Source organism: Odontesthes bonariensis, chromosome 14 (assembly GCF_027942865.1).
Source record: "Odontesthes bonariensis isolate fOdoBon6 chromosome 14, fOdoBon6.hap1, whole genome shotgun sequence".
NCBI classification, from domain to species: domain Eukaryota; kingdom Metazoa; phylum Chordata; class Actinopteri; order Atheriniformes; family Atherinopsidae; genus Odontesthes; species Odontesthes bonariensis.
Window position 1 is genome coordinate 17,578,160 of NC_134519.1, and position 17,896 is coordinate 17,596,055.

Consider the following 17,896-nt stretch of genomic DNA (forward strand, 5'->3'; position numbering starts at 1 on the left):
CTAGCCAGTGATTCTGAAAAGTGCACAAGCTTTTCGGTGATATGCAGAGCACCCTTTATCCGTCTTTTTCTTCTGTTAGCTCTGGATTTAAGTACTTTCTGTATTTAGGAGACAACTGGATTTGCCAGCTTTTGAAATTTACTTGCCCACTGCAAGCAGTCTTGGCACTCAGAAATAGATAACTAGGTAGGTTCCACTGCTAATCCTGATCGGCCTTGTAATAGTATTTGTGGACTGTACAGCACTCAATTAGGGCATAATGTGCTATTTTTATTTCCTTTAAGTTGGATTAAATGTGAAAGCATGTTTGTTTCATTTTTTCCCATTTCTATCTACTGTTTACTGTGCGGGTACTTTGCAAAGTATTGTTTTGAACTGTTTCAATCGGTCTGACTCTCCACACAGCACTGCTAAATGTCAGGAGAAAAACAATGTCCAAGCGCTCTCTAAAAAAGATGCCAGGGCAATCAGGAAATTTTCTGGAATGCTTAAGAGAATGCATATGCACACAATGCCCTAATTCTCTCTTACTTTGGGTTTGGGAAAGATGAGCCCAGGTTTACTGAGAGCCAAAAAAGGGGGCAGATGGCTCACAAGAGGGATAAACCTGGGAAGTCATGCTGTAAATGTGTTTTACAGAAAACAATGAAAGGAGCGGACAAAGCGATTGTGGCAAAGTCCTTTGGAAAATGGAAAAGCAGCTCTCTAAGGTCCAGGACCATGGAGAAGCCGGATGAGCCGTCCGAGGAGAGTAAGGAGACGAGCCTTTCCAACTGCACCTGTGAAGCCCCCCAACTCGGCAAGAAACCAGTTGGTAAAAGTACCTTATTTTCTTATTTTAAGTCCAGGCATACGGCTATGTCTCCAAGCTTATTTTTCTTGTGGCAGTTTTAATTATTACTGCGCTGACTTGATTTTATTTTTCTTTCTTTCTTTTTCTTTTTTTGCTTTTGGTTGACTCTCTGGCCTGCCATATCCGGTGAACAAACAAACCACATTGTTGGGCAGGAGAATTCCTTTTGAGGGAAAGTGTGTCTCCGATGATACAGTGTTGCCAGAAAAAGACAAAGCAAAAAATAGCAAACACAAAAACAGTCACAGGTGCATGGGAAAAAGAGAGAACCGAGTGAATGGTCACTGTGGTCCCCAGGAGGTCTTTCAGTGTTAGCCAGAGTGGTGGGTGGACTTCTGACAAGGACGTTGGTTAGCAGCCAGGTGGAGTGTGTAACTGAGAATGCTCCTGTTTATTCTTTTCACATGCTAATGTGGCTCCTGTGTGACTTTAATGCGGCAAAACTTTTTCTCGGAGTTAACATTTTTGTTGTTCCAATACCTGCTCTTGTATCACAGCAGTGGACTGATTCAAAGGATCCACACTCTTTTATATGAGTTTGGGACCGTGCCAGGGATGAGGATACATTAATTGAGGTATACTTAAAGGAATTGAAAAAAAAAAAGAATGATAAATACACCGGTTGAATACTTTCAATGCAAACAGGTACAAATATTTAACTGTTTAATGAGATCATGTCATTTGTATAAAAATATTATCACGAGACAGGTTTGTTACTATAACATGACATCATTCTGGACTGTAACACTTCATTCAATAGTATTTCAGTCTTCATGACGTTTTAGAGGAATTTTATTCCTTGTATTTTTTCACATGTTACCTGCAGGAGATTATCTTACATACACTGTAAAATTTACATTACATTATCATAAAAACAGCTGAAATTGGGCTTCTGACAGTGTGTAATGAATAGCTACAGCAGGACCCAAGTTCTGCAAAAATGCACCCCTATGTGGACAAAGTAAGAACAGAGCAATTTGGATTAAATACACATGCAGTGCTGTCTTCACTGGACCGGTGTCTGTCTTTACAATTTAGCAATCCAACTTTTTAGTATAATGTGCTGTCAGAATTGCTCTAAACAAATTGTAAATATAGCATTTATTGCATTTTTTTTTTTTTAGGCAGTCTAATTTCTAATTCAGAATCAGATAAAAGCAATATGGCCTCCTACTATGGGTCTTTGCAGGCCTTGTCGTATATAATCTGTAAATAGCTTCAAAGGCACTGTATCTGCCATCTGCACTTCTAGGAACTCTTCTGCATAGCCATTAAAACAAGCTGTCTCAAAGGACATCATTCGTATTTCAGCCTCAACCCTGAATTACTGTGTGTTCATTATAATTATAAGGGAGGAGTGTTGCCAGGCTAGCCTGCAGAATGCCAGGTGCACACTTCCATAATCTACCATTTTAAACAACTCAGAGCATTAACAACGGTATCTACATGCTATTCAGCCATTAGTTCTCTTTGGCTTTCGTGCTGAAACTGACATCAGTCATTGGCGCATTTTACGTGCTGCAAAAGACGTAAAGGAAGAAAGTGCAATACTTTGTTGTGTTCCATTTTCCTAAGCCTGCTTAGGTTATGTGACTGAGCCATGCTGCTGTGTGAAATTTTATCCCGATACTGGCACTGTATCCTTGTGAGGGAGTCTTGTAAAATAGGTTTACTTAGCGCCTTTGCTGGCATTTTCCGAAGATAGCAAATGCACACACACTGTCCATGATCGGATTAACTGTTCAACAAAATGATGTAACTCTTTGTCTCTCTTGTGTGGCACAGGTTTCTCTGCTTAAGTTTAGTGGTCATCCGGAAGAGAACAGACGCACTAAAAGCCAGTCACAGCGTTATGGTCCAAATATTACAAATATAACAGATGACAGCCTTGGTTAATCATTCTTTGTCACAGAAATGTGATATGTGGCTGCCCTAAGTGAGTCACTCTCCCCAAAAATTTGCTTGATTTTTTTTTCCGATACACTCTCTAACTGCATAACAACCCATAATTAACACAAATTTTGATTTGCAAGGCATTTAATTTTGAACTTTGCCTGGTGTTCCTCTGTCATGTTGTGGTGCAGGATTTAAATTGTATGTGATAAGTGTGAAATATTTTTAAAGCATCCAATATAGTATAAAGTATGCAATGCCAAGTACACAGGGAACATGCATTTTCACCTTAGCACACACAGGATGGTCAAAACAAAATACCATCTATACAATTTGTGTCAGAAATCAGTTGAAATATCTCCATGAATCTCATTTATTTCCATTTTAATTACTACTGTTACTTATTCTTATTTTTTGGATGTGACCATAGCAAGCTCAATCCTCCCCCCTACACTAGAAAGAAGCAAAATGACTGTTTTCCACTGGAGGTTTAGATGCTTGTTTATCACTTTTAAATACCATCATCTTTGCTGAAATCCCCTCTCAAAAGAACCTTTCACTTGCTGGAATAAATTCAAATTAAAATTTAAATCCCTCTTTGCATTTCTTCAGCCTTTTTTAAAATAGCTGCCTCCTTTTAGAAAGCTGTTTATGTAGTGATCTGTTCATAATCCAGTTTGTTTCTCAACAGCGAAAAACACAGAAATCGTATTATCACTATCTTGGAGAGATGATGCGAGAAATCATGAAGTATAAATGTCTGGATCTGTGGAAGTTTTTAAAGTTTTAGAGCTGAAAAAAAAAGATGGCAAAAGCCTCTCAGTAAAGTAGTCTGTAACACTGAAATTTGACTTGCAAATACACAGAAATATTAAGTACATTGTGCTGCTGTATCCCAAACACATTTCTCCAAACTTTCACTCATGTAAAGATCAACAATACGAGCTCTGTCAACAAATACACAACATTTTGGCAGGTTTTAGACAACATGAACACAGCATTTATACCCCAGATAGTTGCCTCATCATAAATGTTGCTGTATGACATGCAGCTATTGACATGAAAGCTGGAAGATTAGCTCTCGTCACAGGAGCTAACTCTTCTGAATCTTAAAAAGTGCTCACCTTCCAATATACTGAGAAGAACAATATCTAATCAGAGTTGTAACAAATATAAACAGAAACCCCAGACACGCACATGCAGTGCCTTTTGATAACAACCAATTTTAGATGTAAAACGACACAGAAGAGGCCATAGGGAAGTTTAATTTGCTCAAGCTAGATTGGATTTATTGTTTGGAAACAAATGATAATTGAGTATCTAGAAAGTTAACCAAGATCTAAACAAAAGCAAATCAATGACCCACCCCCATTAATCACTCAAAGCCTGCTACTTGCGCTGAAGAAACTTACTTCATAATCAATTTCTTTGTTTTGTTCAGAGGGCATTTGCATTTTAGTTCATGTCACAAAGCTTCCTGTATCTGGCGTAATCAGAAACTGCAAGCCATCCACATTAATCGAGGTTTTTCTATTTATTCAAGTGCATATCTCAGAATACTCAAGATGATTTTAGCTTATTATGCCCGCTGCATTTCAAATATTTCGAGTGGTAGGCTTAACTTTTTGATGTTTTTAATGCTTCCATCATATTTTGTTGGAAATTGTATTTTTTAATGGCTACACCACCCAGACATTTTTTAAGTTTTAAGAACAATCTGTCACTCCATCTGATCCCTGGGATCTTGCAGTCAAGCAATGAGCACCCCCAGGACTCATGAGACCAGGCAGAAAGGCATCCTTTTAGTTGTGTCTAGACATACTATTACAGCCACCAAGGTCATTATCAAAGCCCACATTATTCACACCTGTTACCATTGTTTAGATGCTCGTTTTTGGCTGAACATCCAAGCTCCTATCTCGCCATTTATAGGCGTGTCTGCTTCATTGTATGCCTGCCTGAGTAGAAAAGATGGGCAGGGACCCCCAGAGGCACCCGCTTAACCTCTCAAAGGCACAAAGTCATCATCGGCCTTAGAAAGGGAAGACACCGACTGACCAGTCAGGCATTGATTTGTTGTATGTAAGCAGTCAGATGATTTCAGTTGAGGGCTTCGGATATAAGAAACCAGCTGTGATCACTAGTGCTTGGATGCTTGTGTTCAGACCTGCAGTTATACCCAACAAATGTGCTCTTCTACCAGATTTGATGAACATTTACTATGTATTTACATTTTTTTTCTGCTAGTAGGACTTACATCATTAAAGTAGGGATTTGATTAGATGTAGATGTTAATCAGAAGTTAGGTTCGCGAGCACATCTGTGTGTTTTCTGTAGTCTAAAGGATTACTGGTAAATTTGATTTCAGTGCAGCCTTTCTACAACACAACCATTAAAGTTTGGTCCCCGTCAACTAGTTCTTTTGCCAGTAGTTTACAACGTGAGGCTCTTAATCAACAGAACAAGCACTGGTCCCGTGTTCAGTTGTAGTAACAGTAGTAATGTAGTGTCGCAGTAGCAAATGTATTTCATGAGGTCAATGTCCAGCTTGGATGTTTACATGCGGATGTTCTCATTTGATAAAAAACAAGTTTCCACCAATGAATTGTTGCTTTTTAATTTCCAATAAGGTGAATCATTAAGACCTCCAGTATTACACATGATAATGATATAAAAAATGTGAATCAAAGTTTCTACTGTGGGATTTTAGTGAGCATAAATCACATTGAACTTTTTTTTTGTTTGTTTAATTTAAAAAAAAAAAACCCACAAAATTGAATCCTCTTGGGTCTATATGATTTGGACAACAAAGTCAATGTAACCGCAGCTGTAGCTCCAGTGGCTTTCATGGTAGAAAGAGAAGACATTCTATATGTGTACATGAAACCTTTCGAAGGTAATTGAAGTGTCTTCAAAGGACACTAAATAAACATATTGTAAGGTTTCTCACTGTCACACATATTTGCCCCAAAGGGAATTGCTGGGAAGTAATCAAATCATTTCTTTTAACTGAGGTGCAGTGACATGCAGGGTAGATAATGATCCCCATGAAAAATGTACTGTATTTTCAAAAGAATATTCCCTCTCTGTTGACATTAACATAAAGATAGTTCTACATCCTGCAGCCATATCAACATCAACATGTACTTTTGTTTGGTTTATCATATTTGCATATGCAAATATATATTTTTTTAAATTGAAATCAGTCTTTTTATGTGACTTTGTTTGATGAGCATGCGGCATCAAGTGGTTGCACAATGAGGTACCACCAAAAAAGAAGCATGTGTGTCATTGCAGACCAAGCTGGAAGCATTACAGCAGAAATTTTTACACATCTATAGCATTCAGCAGCACTGTGGATATGCATTGTTGTTTGGCTGTACAGGCTGCCATGTGAAATTAGTCGTGTTGCTTTGTTGAAATTATAGGGCGGGGTGTTGAGTGAGGGGGTTTGTTGAAGTTATACCGCTGACATTTTGATCCCGCAGTGCATTAGAAGAATTCAGTTAAACATATTTGTGTAGGTTTCACAGGAGGAAGGTATAGTGCTCAAAACAACAGGGTGCCGTGACACTTCACTTTGCTTACATAATTTGCAGCAGAATGCAAAAAGCTTTTAGACACAGATGTGACCCATTGTAATACCTTTCTAAATGCAATCAAACACTTTCTACAAATATGAGCAGGACTTTTTAAATGTGAACCCTTGTTTGACATGTAATTTTGTCCAACCCACTCCTCTTTCATTTCTCCATCAGCTCTCTCTGTAGTTATACCCACATTTTCAGTTGATGAAATAGCTTGACAAAACAGTAGTTTATGTTGTGTCGGATGTGAATGAGTTCTCTCTCTCTCTTTTTTTTTCCATGTTTTTCCATTTGAGCAGATGTTGGAGCAAAAAGAAAATGTTACATTTTGCAATGGTGTTGTTGTGCAGTCTTCAATTTGTTGTTCTCTCACAATTTGTCAAGATTATTCAACATGAGTTGATTCTTTTTTTCCTCAAACAATCCTTACGCCATGTCCAGTACATGAAATAATAATCCCTAGAACAAGACGGTTGTGAGATTGTCTGCATTAGGCAGCAGAGAACATGTTACTTGATAAGATTCTTAGATGGATGATTCTTTGCGCTTATGTTTGTACAATTATCAGGAATAAATGGTGAAAAGAAGGTAAACCAGAGCACGTCTGCTCTCTTTGTATGTCTCTTTCACAGTGTACCATGAATTGGCTCTTGAAGACAGTTAGAAATTAGACTTTCAAATGAGGCATTAAACAAGGTGATGATCAACTGCCAAACCTTAAGTAATGATATTCTCCGTCCTCAAGTCCCCAGCCTTGCATAACCAAGTGCACAAATCTCAGAAAAAAGAACTGAAAATTCATTATTATTACATATTGTGTTCGCACGTCTGTCCCCAGGGAGCAGGAGGGTGAGGGGGTATCACCATCAGAAATGCATGTTTGGGTGGCCCCTACCATCAGCTGTGGAAGGGCTACGCTTGGATCTTGAGGGGGGCCCCCTCATGGGTATCACTTATTTTAAATCCTGAGCCACACCAGCCCACCCCCCTTTTTTGCCCTCTTCGCCCCAGGCTCCACCCAGAAGTGTGGTTGCCATTGTCATTGTAATCTGGCCCTGTTTGCTAAACGCTTCCACTGTTTACTCTCTGCTATGGGGGCTTGTATGAACAGGAGTCAGCAGGACGCAGGGTGACATCACACTGGCTGTGGGTGGGGAAGGGGGTTGGTTGAAAAGCTGCATTTGTAATTTGTCTGGGCCCCTTTCTTCTTTTATTCTTCCCTGTCTCTATCCAGGCCTGTCGAACGCATGAGCTAACTCAGGAGGCTAACATGGCCTACAGGGAGGAATTACACCTAATTACTTGAATAACTGCAAGGCAGCAGCTTTCTGTAGTCACCAAAATTTACTTCCAGGTCTCTGCCTTTTACTGATAGCCAGATTTCTCATGTCAGAAAATCTCACACACCTTTTTACGTACAAATGGACAAAAGTAGTGAAAGAGGGAGACAGGTACAGACATTAGATTGGGGGGTGGGTCAAATTAACAGGCATTTCATATCATCTATTTTTGTTGTTGCCGTAGCGATAAAGTCGCAGACATTGAAACTGGTCTGTTGAGCCATTGTTATCATCCCTGGCCATCTGCTGCTGAGGAGTGACATTCCCTCTCATTTGCATGATGAGTGATATATGAGGAGCTTGGGAGGGCATATGTCCTGGTCTTATGAAAAATCAAGTGAAAGTTTATTTTTTCAAACGCATACAATAAGGATCCATAAATAAATAAGGCTAAAGGAGTTTAATAAATCCCCTCTGAGTGTCTACGTGTGTCCATGTGTGCTTGCCTGCATGTAGGATGCATCCTCAGTTAGCGCACACAAATCTGTGGTGCCTGTGCATGTGTCTGTGCGAGCGTACGCGCGCATGAGTAGAGGCTAGTGCGCGCATCTGCCTTCTTGTGTGCCTGTTTGTGTGTTTTGCGGATGTGGGAGTAGAGCGAGGAGGGGGGTTGGTGGCTGTTGATGTGCAAATGTGCATCATGTTGAAGGGCTGTGAATGGGGAGGTGTGACGTAAAAAGGGACCCGAACGCAGGTGCTTATCTCGAGGCTGTCAAAGGCACAGTATGTCATATTCCTGGGGACTACCTTTCAAAGCCACAGCACCAGCTCAGCTATCAAGAGACTGGGAGAAAATCAAACTTTTTGGATCACAGCAATAGGTTGGTGTCAAAGTTCTTTTTTATTTAATATACTGTCAGTTTGGTAAGCATTTATCATCACTGATACGCTGTATCGCATACGTGAATGACAAACCTTTTAGCTCATGCTGTTAGATTAGATCGAGGTGGTGGAAACTTATTCAGATTTACGCCTAGATTTTACCCAGCTGCTAAACTTGTTTTCTGTGGATATTACATGATATGTGAAAAAGTAATATGATGGCTGTTGTTTTGAGATGTGTCAGGGAGCATTTAGGAAATGTTTTACCGATGATGAACATCGCATGCCGGCTGCAAAACAGTGTTATTAAAATCTTTGCTGGAAAGCGAGAGCAGCTTCTGTTCAGGTTCCAGACAGTTTGAGAGGAGATTAAATGGCTCAAACTGCTTTTTGAGAGGAATGACCTATTTTTGATCATCCAGATAGCATGAGATACTGTCTACCTAGATTAGATTCACTGCATTTGTGTGGAGTATAAGCTTGTCTTAGAGGAACACATGTTCGTATTGTGTGTAGAGACAAAGCATTGTCAGGTTGCCTGTGGCTTTGACAGTGACAGCTGTACATACAAGACCACTGAGCCTAATGCACTTAAACATTGACTCTGTGTTCCAATAACATGTTTGAGCAGTCAGCCAAGTATTTTATTGCATCCTGTTCTGGCTTTCTGTAATTTGTATTTTTAGTTTGAAAACTATATGCCAATTCTGAATATTGTCTGACAGCAAAATAAACAACAAATTAGTTTTTGTTTTACAGTCTGAGGGCACATTTTAAATTTGTACAGATTCAGCTGGGGCAAATGAACATATTCTGCCCTGAATTTCAACAATTATTTGCGTCATTGCTGTAGCAAAGTTCGAAAAACTATATGCTAATACTGAATGTGGAATAATCATAAGACGTGTGAAAGTGAACTTTAGTGTCAAACGTGGGCAAGACTAAACTTTGAACAAATTGTGAGGGGTCAAAACACTCAACTGTCTCCGGAGCAACTATTGATTTAGGAGGCTTGTTGCTGGTTAGAAAAGTTCATCATTTACTAGTAACTTGCAGCGCACTAATGGCTCAGAATCTACACCCATCTTTGAGTGGGTCTTTGTTGAGAAAAAGTAGGATTTTCTAAAAATGAGAACAGAGTTAAGAGGATGGACTCACAGTTGCCCTGGCATGATCACGATCACGAAATTCATGATTTCATGAATTTGTTTCTTCTTCTTAGCAGCTGTATATGAGAAAAACATTGCCTCCATGGAATATTTCCATTAACTGACAGCACCTGTCATATCTGCATGTTATTATCTGTTGCCGTGTCTTTTATATACATTATCCTCTGCCTCTTTTTTTACGTCTAGAGAATTTAGATTGATTTTACTTAGTCCTAAAATACATTGAAATACCTGCTCTCTGCCCCAATTGACCCACATCAGCTCATTTTAGTCAGCTTGAATCTCATTATAAACATGAAAAGGAGCCACAAAGGATCTTAGGTAATACAACATTTTGTAACCATGTCACATCTCAAAATTACTTCCAGAAGTTTTGCCAGTTTTTTCAGTCATTATAACATAAGAAGAACGTGTGGTTACAAAGTTACACCTCTGCTCTTTGTTTTAATTGTAAAAGCTTCACAGGCTGTGGCAGGTCTGTGTGGTAAAGCAGTGATAAGTAAGAGGCATTATTCCTCTCTGCTCCACACCCTCCTCTTCAAAGCACAGGGATGTTAGTTGCCACACAACACATTAATGTCACATCTGTTTGCCTGCCCTACAGGAACTGTCCATGGTACCTGCTACCCATGTAAATACTGTATCTTCACAAACTCACGAAAACCATCGCATGGCTGCATGACGCACAAAATTTCTGTTTTGGAAATTTTTAATGGCTTTGAAATTTTGAAGTTTTTCAAGCTTTAGAATCACGAGGAAAATTTGAATCGCTTGTTTTAATTGTAAGCCATTGCCGTCGGGTAGTCGCGTTGTAAACAACAGAATCGTACAAAAAAGCTCCGCATAAATACCAGTTTGATACACACTGTGTTACCTGCTTCCCTTCCGACTCAAACTTCAGTTAGTTAATCCAGGAAAATGAATTATGTGGATTTAATTCAACAAGGTCTCAGAAATGATCCATCTGCTGTTGAGCAGCTGGTGAAAGGATAAATGTAATTAATTACTTAACTTTTGAACAATATTCCAGAAAAACAGGGATGTTTGCGTGTCCTGCAGGGAAAAAATGGGAAGCAACAGTATGAACAATACCTTACAATTTTTTTCTCTCAAAACCATATTGATTATATTTTAAGAAGCATTTTTGTTCAACCTCCTACATTGTTTGAAATAGGTTCTGTGTAGATTTATTATCCCAACTGTGTCGCAAAATTAAAAAAATAATATTAATGATATTTCACACATACACATTCAAATCTAGGCTATCATGAAACAAATATGATAAATAATTGTGTGGCTTGGTTAGTAAATGAAATACCGTAACATAAATCAAATGAACCTACAATGTATTATTTTTTTCATTTGGTTCTTTAAAAGTTAACTTAATCCCAACCAGACTTTTAAAGTTGCCTTTGACAATGATTATAACGTTTTGAAAATCCTTATAAAATGTCTAGGTTGTGCATAGTCTCATATTTTATTGCCTGTTCTACTGCCAGTATGCAACAAAATGAGCTAAAAATGTTACCAATTTTTAATCAGGTGGGATTTTCCTAAAAAGATAATAAAAGACAGCTGAAAAATCCTTTTAGTGAATATGTATATTTGCTTGACAGGGTAAGACTATAAAATGTTCCCAATTAATATTACATGGGATGTGTTTTTCTGCCTTTCTTTATTCTAAATATATTTCAGAATTTACCTTGATTGTAATGTACCTCATTGGCTGTGGTTTTGTTTGTTGGCCTAACTATAAAGGATCTGCTTATACCCTTGTGGGTTGGGAAGAATTAGGATTTATGAATTTATTTCCTCTGTTGTATTGTTTAAACAGCTTTGGTTTAGTTTTGATCCCTTCCTCTTGCCTTTGAGGCTGTTCCACGGTGTCAGCTGTTGACTGATAGTAAGAGAACTGCCTCACAGTGTGAATGAAAGAAAACTAGCGGTTGGTAAACACTGATAAGGGATAAATAGAAAGCGGTCAGGCAGAGATAGTTCTGTGGGAGCCCAGATTGTGTGCGGTCTGTTAAAATGAGATTCTGAGCCTGTCCTTTTTATTCTTCCTCCCCTCCCCTCCCCAGTGCGGTGTTTGTCTGGAAAATCTCCAGTGACCCGGCTCGGCAGTCCCAGGCTGCAGTATTCTCTTTTTGTATTTGTTTTGTTTTCTAACAAGGGTCAAGTTGGCCAATAGACACGTCCCTGATGCTTATAGACAGCTGTCATGACTTCAAGTTCTCACAATAGTTACATTTTGCAGGAATTCATGGTTCTGGACAAATAAGTAGAGCAGTGGGAGATGTGTCAAAAAGCTAAATCTTTACACAATTTTAATGACTAAACTATTGCCATATCATTTATTTCAACAATCCTTAAAGATTTAAAAAAAAAATCAGAGTTAGAATAGGTCTGAACATCCATCTATTTTTTCCATATACACTTGAAGTTTTATCATCAACTCGGGGCTACGTGTGTATATCACCAGGTTTCTTTAATCACACATATAATTACACATTTGCATTTTCTCTACCGTAGATAATCAGGAGTATAAATCTAATTTCTCAGTCAAAATCACTCTTCATGACTGTTGTATTCATTTCTATTTAGGTGCAGTAACAATTCTTTTTTTCTTATTTCTTAGATGAATCTCTCTTTTATGTCATTAACAAGACCTTCGGAGGTCTTACCTTTAAGATCACCATGTGGTGTATTTACACAGAAAATGATTCAGCCTATTGTAGCCCAGCAGCTAATGAGATTGGTTGTTAAGTGAATGACACAAAGGCTACCCAAAAAAAGGAAAAAAAAAAAAAAAAAGCTTTGCGTTTCGGGGGAATATCACAGTATCCCTTCACACACACACACTCGCGCGCACACACACAAGCACACACACTTCAACCAAGCATGCTCTCGGAGCAGGGAGACTCTAAACTACCCTGTACCCCACCTCGACATCCTTCTGCTCCGTCTCCTCCCCCGATGTCCCTGTGAGATGCAAAACAAAGGCTAAAAGGGGCATGGTAAGTCGAGCTCGCAATTCTGCCCTGTCGTACATGTTAACATTAGAGCATGTAGACATAGGAGACAAGTGATTCTGTTTGTCTGTGTTAGGATGTGCAGTGCTGTGTAAGCCTCAGGCTCAGATAAGTAGATACATGGCGGGGTCAATAACAGTGATGCTGTTTTATGAGACTCAGAGTAAGATCACCACATTTTACCTGATTGTTCTTAACTTCTGAAACTTTCTGTCTGCTTCTAACTTTGTTAGTTTGTATCGCAGCTATGAATTGTGTTTTGTTCACTAAACATTGCTGGTTAATTACTTTAAACTGTGAACTGTGAGGGTTTCTCTAAGGTAGTTTAATGTTGATCGCTGAGTAAAATTTAATTTGCTGTTGTTCACAGGTTTATCTAAAAAGCAGAGAAACCTAAGATATTACAGATAAAAGGATGGGAGCATATCTTAAGCACGAAACCTCAGTTTGTATGAAATGCTGAACTACTCAGTTGCTCACTTAGGAATGAGTGAAAAGATCTTGTATCACAATTTACATTCCTTTTACACAGCGGATAGCTTTTAATATGTCTTCAACTGCTTTTTTTTCCTCTCTTCAGAATAGACGCATGGTAGAGGTTGCTGTACAAATTTCAAGTGCATTAGCTTATCATGCTTCATTGTCAAGCTGGAAAGTGGGTTAAAGTCCGTGGTGTATATTAAACCCTGGACTTAAGTCAAATTTACATTTTGTCAAAGATTACCCCTTTTATTGATGCATATAATCATATTCATGGACCATCTGCTTATTTGGCAAGCATGGATCAAACTCACAAAACAGCCCTGCTAACCTTTTAAGTACAAAATAGTCTGGCTTAACTCTGCTATCCCAGAAGTGTGTGCGTGTGTGAGTGTGAGAGATTGGATAATACTTAATTTAGATCCTCCAGGCTGCTCATGCCATATTTTGTTTTATCATGATCGTTTGGTAGCAGACCAGGACTTGTGTTTGAACAACTGAGCAAATAATGTTTGTCTGACAATAAGTAATGCAAAATCTTGGTGTAGGGAATCTGATTAAACTCTTGACCACTGTGTACCCTTCTGAGTTTATATCAGTCGCCATGGTTACGTGGATTTCACAGTGCAGCGTTGCACACTTCCACCTGAATGTGAATGGCTGTACTAGTCTCACCTCTGTAATCTGACTGTAATAAAATACTGCCTCAGGCTTCTCGAGTTGTTCTGATAGCTGATTTCGTCCCGAACTGTCTCCCAGAGTGTGTTTCACAGAAATAGGAATTCACCACCGGGCATCCTTAGCGCATGAAATACTTATGTTCGACTCATTCCAAACAAAGCTTACGCAGATTGAGAATTCATATGCCAGAGGTAAATCCGAGTTAACACGGATTTATACTGGCATGAGTTAAAGGACTAGAGTTTGTAATCCAGGTGGCCAAGGGATTTTACCATACAGTGGCAAAAATCACTTAAAACTCCCCCAACATCCTGAGCCACTGAGCTCAGTAAGCAGACAGATTGTTCAGAATTGATGACAGCGCAACTATATCAGAGCTGGACGGTGCATGTATGTATATCTGCATGTGTTTCTGCATGTACGTATGTTCGTGTGAGAACATGTTTGCTTCCTTCCTATGTATACTCAATTAGTACTAAAAAGGCTGCTTAGAATAAGACCTTGACAGATTGGTATTATTCTTCTGTAACAGGGTAGGGAAGGCATTTTGGGACTACTGGCTTCCATATGCATATAAATCAGAAATGAAAAAAAACAACAACCTCCATTTGCTTTCCACTGACTGATAAGCATATCAATCAAAATCACTATAATATCAAAATAATTGATGTTTTATAAGTCTTTCCATCACCAGACCAAACACATTCTAAATAATGGGTGAAAGGTGGTATCTCTTTATGCATATGGGTTAATGTGTGTGAACACGCACAGCCTTGTGCACGTGTGCACATGTGTGAGGAGGACAGAGGAGCAGAGATAGAGTGGAGTTGTTTAATGACAGGAACAGCTGACTCATTTAGAGAGAGCAGTGAAAGGTAATTAACCCTGGGAAAACTACAGCTGCCATGCGAGCTGTTCACTTCAGCGCAATCTGATTAGGAATCACTGCTCAAGTCCCTGACTCCTTTCAGACACTATGTGTTTGAGGTAAACTTTTCCCTTTGGCCCAGAGAGCCCCAGAGAACTGGAGACCTGCCTTTTGTGACGGGGGATTAGCTGGAACAGTTACTACGTTTCCTCAAATTGAAGACCACCTGGTAGCATTCATGCAACCTCCTCCATGAAAGGAGCACCTCCGGTAGGAACAATGAGCGGGATCACTTTGCTCATTGTTGCACAAAGGCTTGAGTTTCTTTTTCCCCAAACACCTGTCCCCAAATTAAACAGGTTTGAAAAAACATGTTCATGACAGAATTCAAAGATTCAGGCTAACGTAAGAGTGGTTTGGCAAGCTGGAGACTTGCCAATGTTACAATTGTGTGCCGCTCCATTTATCATGTTATTGATGGATGGTGTTGTGATAGGGGATGCAAATTGTATTTCTCTCAATATTTTGGTTTTCTTAATTGGATTGAAATTCACAAATAAAATAGCATACCATCTAAGCTCCTTTCTTGAGTTAAGGAGAATAAAAGCACCAGAAATGTGGTCAAAAGCAGAAATTGGCTCTTTGATGTCAGAAGAAACAATCTGGACTTGCTGCCTCTGTGTGGTCCGGCTCCAGATGAACTCAATTTAGAGGGAAGGCTTTGGGGTGACTCTGGAAAGCGATTACAAGATTCATAAATCACCTCGGCTAAGGTGTCACCATCTGACTCTTTCATGGAACTCTTGCTAACTCCATCCAATAACAAGTTTCCCCTGTAGTTATGCCATCATAACAAATCATTGAAGCGATAGTGGCTAGCCAAACTCCTAATTGTCTGTTAAGAATTCTGTGAGCTGTGTTTCTTTATTGAAGCATCTCTGTCTTGGAGAAGTGATAAGATGCCAATACGCTTCTCTATAAAAGTACTCTTTGGCAAAAGGCACAAACACTTTGCTTGGCCGTCAGGGTAGCTGTGAGGCTGTTATATCTGAAATCGCAGTTGACTTCAAGATTTTTTCAGTGGCTGCATGAATCCAGAAACCTCTATTACACAGAGGAATGCTCAGAAATTGTTGGCAGAATCTTTTTTTTTTTTCTTAATTTTTCAATTTGTTTTTCTTCTTATAAATCCTTACATTTAATTTGACTATGTGAACTATTTTTGAATAGTGTAAAAGACTGTGCTGCATGTTTCAGCCTCTGATTCAGTTGAAAATATGTAACAATATAAGAAAGAAAGTACATTTGCAAGCTCTTTTAAGTGTTTAGAAACTGAAAAATTCCCCATGAGGGCAGGTAGCAATAACACACTGCAAAATTCAAGGAACTAAATAAAGAATGTCTCAGACTTCTTTGTACTTTCCCTAAAAACATCCTCAAAGAGAAAGAAAAGTTGTTCATCTAAATACTCTCTGAACAGAAGTTGACCTCACTCTCTGACCAAGGCTTAATTTACTCTCCTTGAATCAATTTGCTTCTCAATAAAAAATGGCAAAAGCAATCCCTTTGGCTCTACATTCCACAGAACGGTGCACTTTCAAAGCAGGTATAATTCTGTTAGCTCACTTTTTAGCTTTAGCTAAACAGGCTGTATGTTGAGCTCACTCTCTGCACATGCCAACCTCCTATGGGGTACATATGAATTGTGATCAGTCAAATATATCTACATAGACCTTCATTACAAGGAAATATGAAAGTAAAAGGTCCCATCTCCTGCCGTTTGCTCTTTATTGTACATAAACAGAAAACACTTAGCATGTAAAATTAATGTGAAAATTATTCCCGGGGTAAACTATAAACACAAAAGTTACCCCGCACATTTACCCTTTTTTTCTCCTTCCCCTAGATCAGAGTGTAATTGCCAGTAATCAGGTCTGTTTGCTGCTGATAAAACCACTCTGAATGCGAGGAACCCTCTTTGTGTGATGACTCAATTATGCCAGAAGTGGCTCATCAAACCTGGCCCATCAGCTGCTTTAATAAATAAGGAGGAAAACTTGCTGCGGGCGCATTATAATTCCATTCATTCCATAATTAAATCCATTCCAGTTTTAACCCTTCACTCAGTGTGCTTCTGGAAGAGGAAACAAAAACAAGGAGAGAGGGGAGGGGGTGAACACACACCAGACAGTGACCTTGCACAGAGCACCCATCCGTTACCTATAATTCAAAATGATACTGTTGAAGAAAGGTTAAGAGAAAAAGACTCATGGAGAAAAGGATGGGAATCAGTTAATATGTGGCTCCTGTTTTTTATGTATGCATTGTTTCCACACACAGCCTAAGACAGTAATTATATTAAAAGAGTAATCTAATCATAACAGTTGGTTGGTTGAGAGTGCAGCACTGACATTTTGAAATCTTATTTTGTGTAATCTCATTTGCCTCTATCATCTCGCCTGTACCCCCTATCTAAAGGAAATGTAAATAATGTAATTAATTTTATGGTCTCCAGAATCTTACTTTGCTACTCTGGCCTGCTTTATTGGTTTCAAGATGAGGTATCAGCACAGAGTTTTTCACTCTATCACAATAATGTCTGTGTTAATTATATGAGAGCGTCCCAAGTGCACGGATAAGCTGGGAACAGGGGGACACAAAGACTCAAGGTCAGTGATGAATATCCACAGCAGCTGCAGCGTATTAATAAGGCATTATATGAAAATAATAATAATAGCATCACTCACAACAAAACGTGAGAGTGTGGTTCGAGTAATGTCAGGAGCGTCGGGTGTTTTACACACATTTGCTCTCCACCATCTCAGCTTGGATCCAGGCTTTCTGATAATGGTGTGAGCCAATGGTTATTCATGATTGCTGGAATGGGAAGGTCTCTCCCTTTTTGCATCCCCAGTCGCAGCTCATTCTCTCCTCTGTGGTGGGAATGTTAGCAGATGGGGTTAGGGGGGAATGGGTTGGGCTCAAGGACAGTTAGCAGCCAGATTAACACATAGAAAATCTCATAGACTCTCAGCATCAGGCTGCCTCCTTTCCCCTAGAGAAATCTGCTCTATTCGTAGGGGAAACAGTCCTTATTTATGTTGGGGCTTGTATGTGCGTGTGAGAGTGTGTTTGTGCGTGCGTGCGTCTGTGTTGGGGGGTATAAATATG

The 17,896-nt window shown here is 39.2% G+C and overlaps 1 protein-coding gene across 4 annotated transcripts in view; it reads left to right on the forward strand.

The window, feature by feature from the left end:
* Window positions 1–791: 791 nt before the first annotated feature.
* Window positions 792–17,896, forward strand: part of st18 (ST18 C2H2C-type zinc finger transcription factor) — a 39,160-nt gene continuing 22,055 nt past the window's right edge. Inside the window, exon 1 of one of the 4 annotated variants that reach the window (XM_075483227.1) lies at window positions 792–814. The gene's annotated coding sequence lies outside the window, so the exon portion shown is untranslated. Of the gene's footprint in view, window positions 815–8,356; window positions 8,495–12,592; window positions 12,682–17,896 lie in introns of those variants that run through there. The other 3 variants (XM_075483226.1, XM_075483225.1, XM_075483224.1) reach the window with 3 other exon arrangements.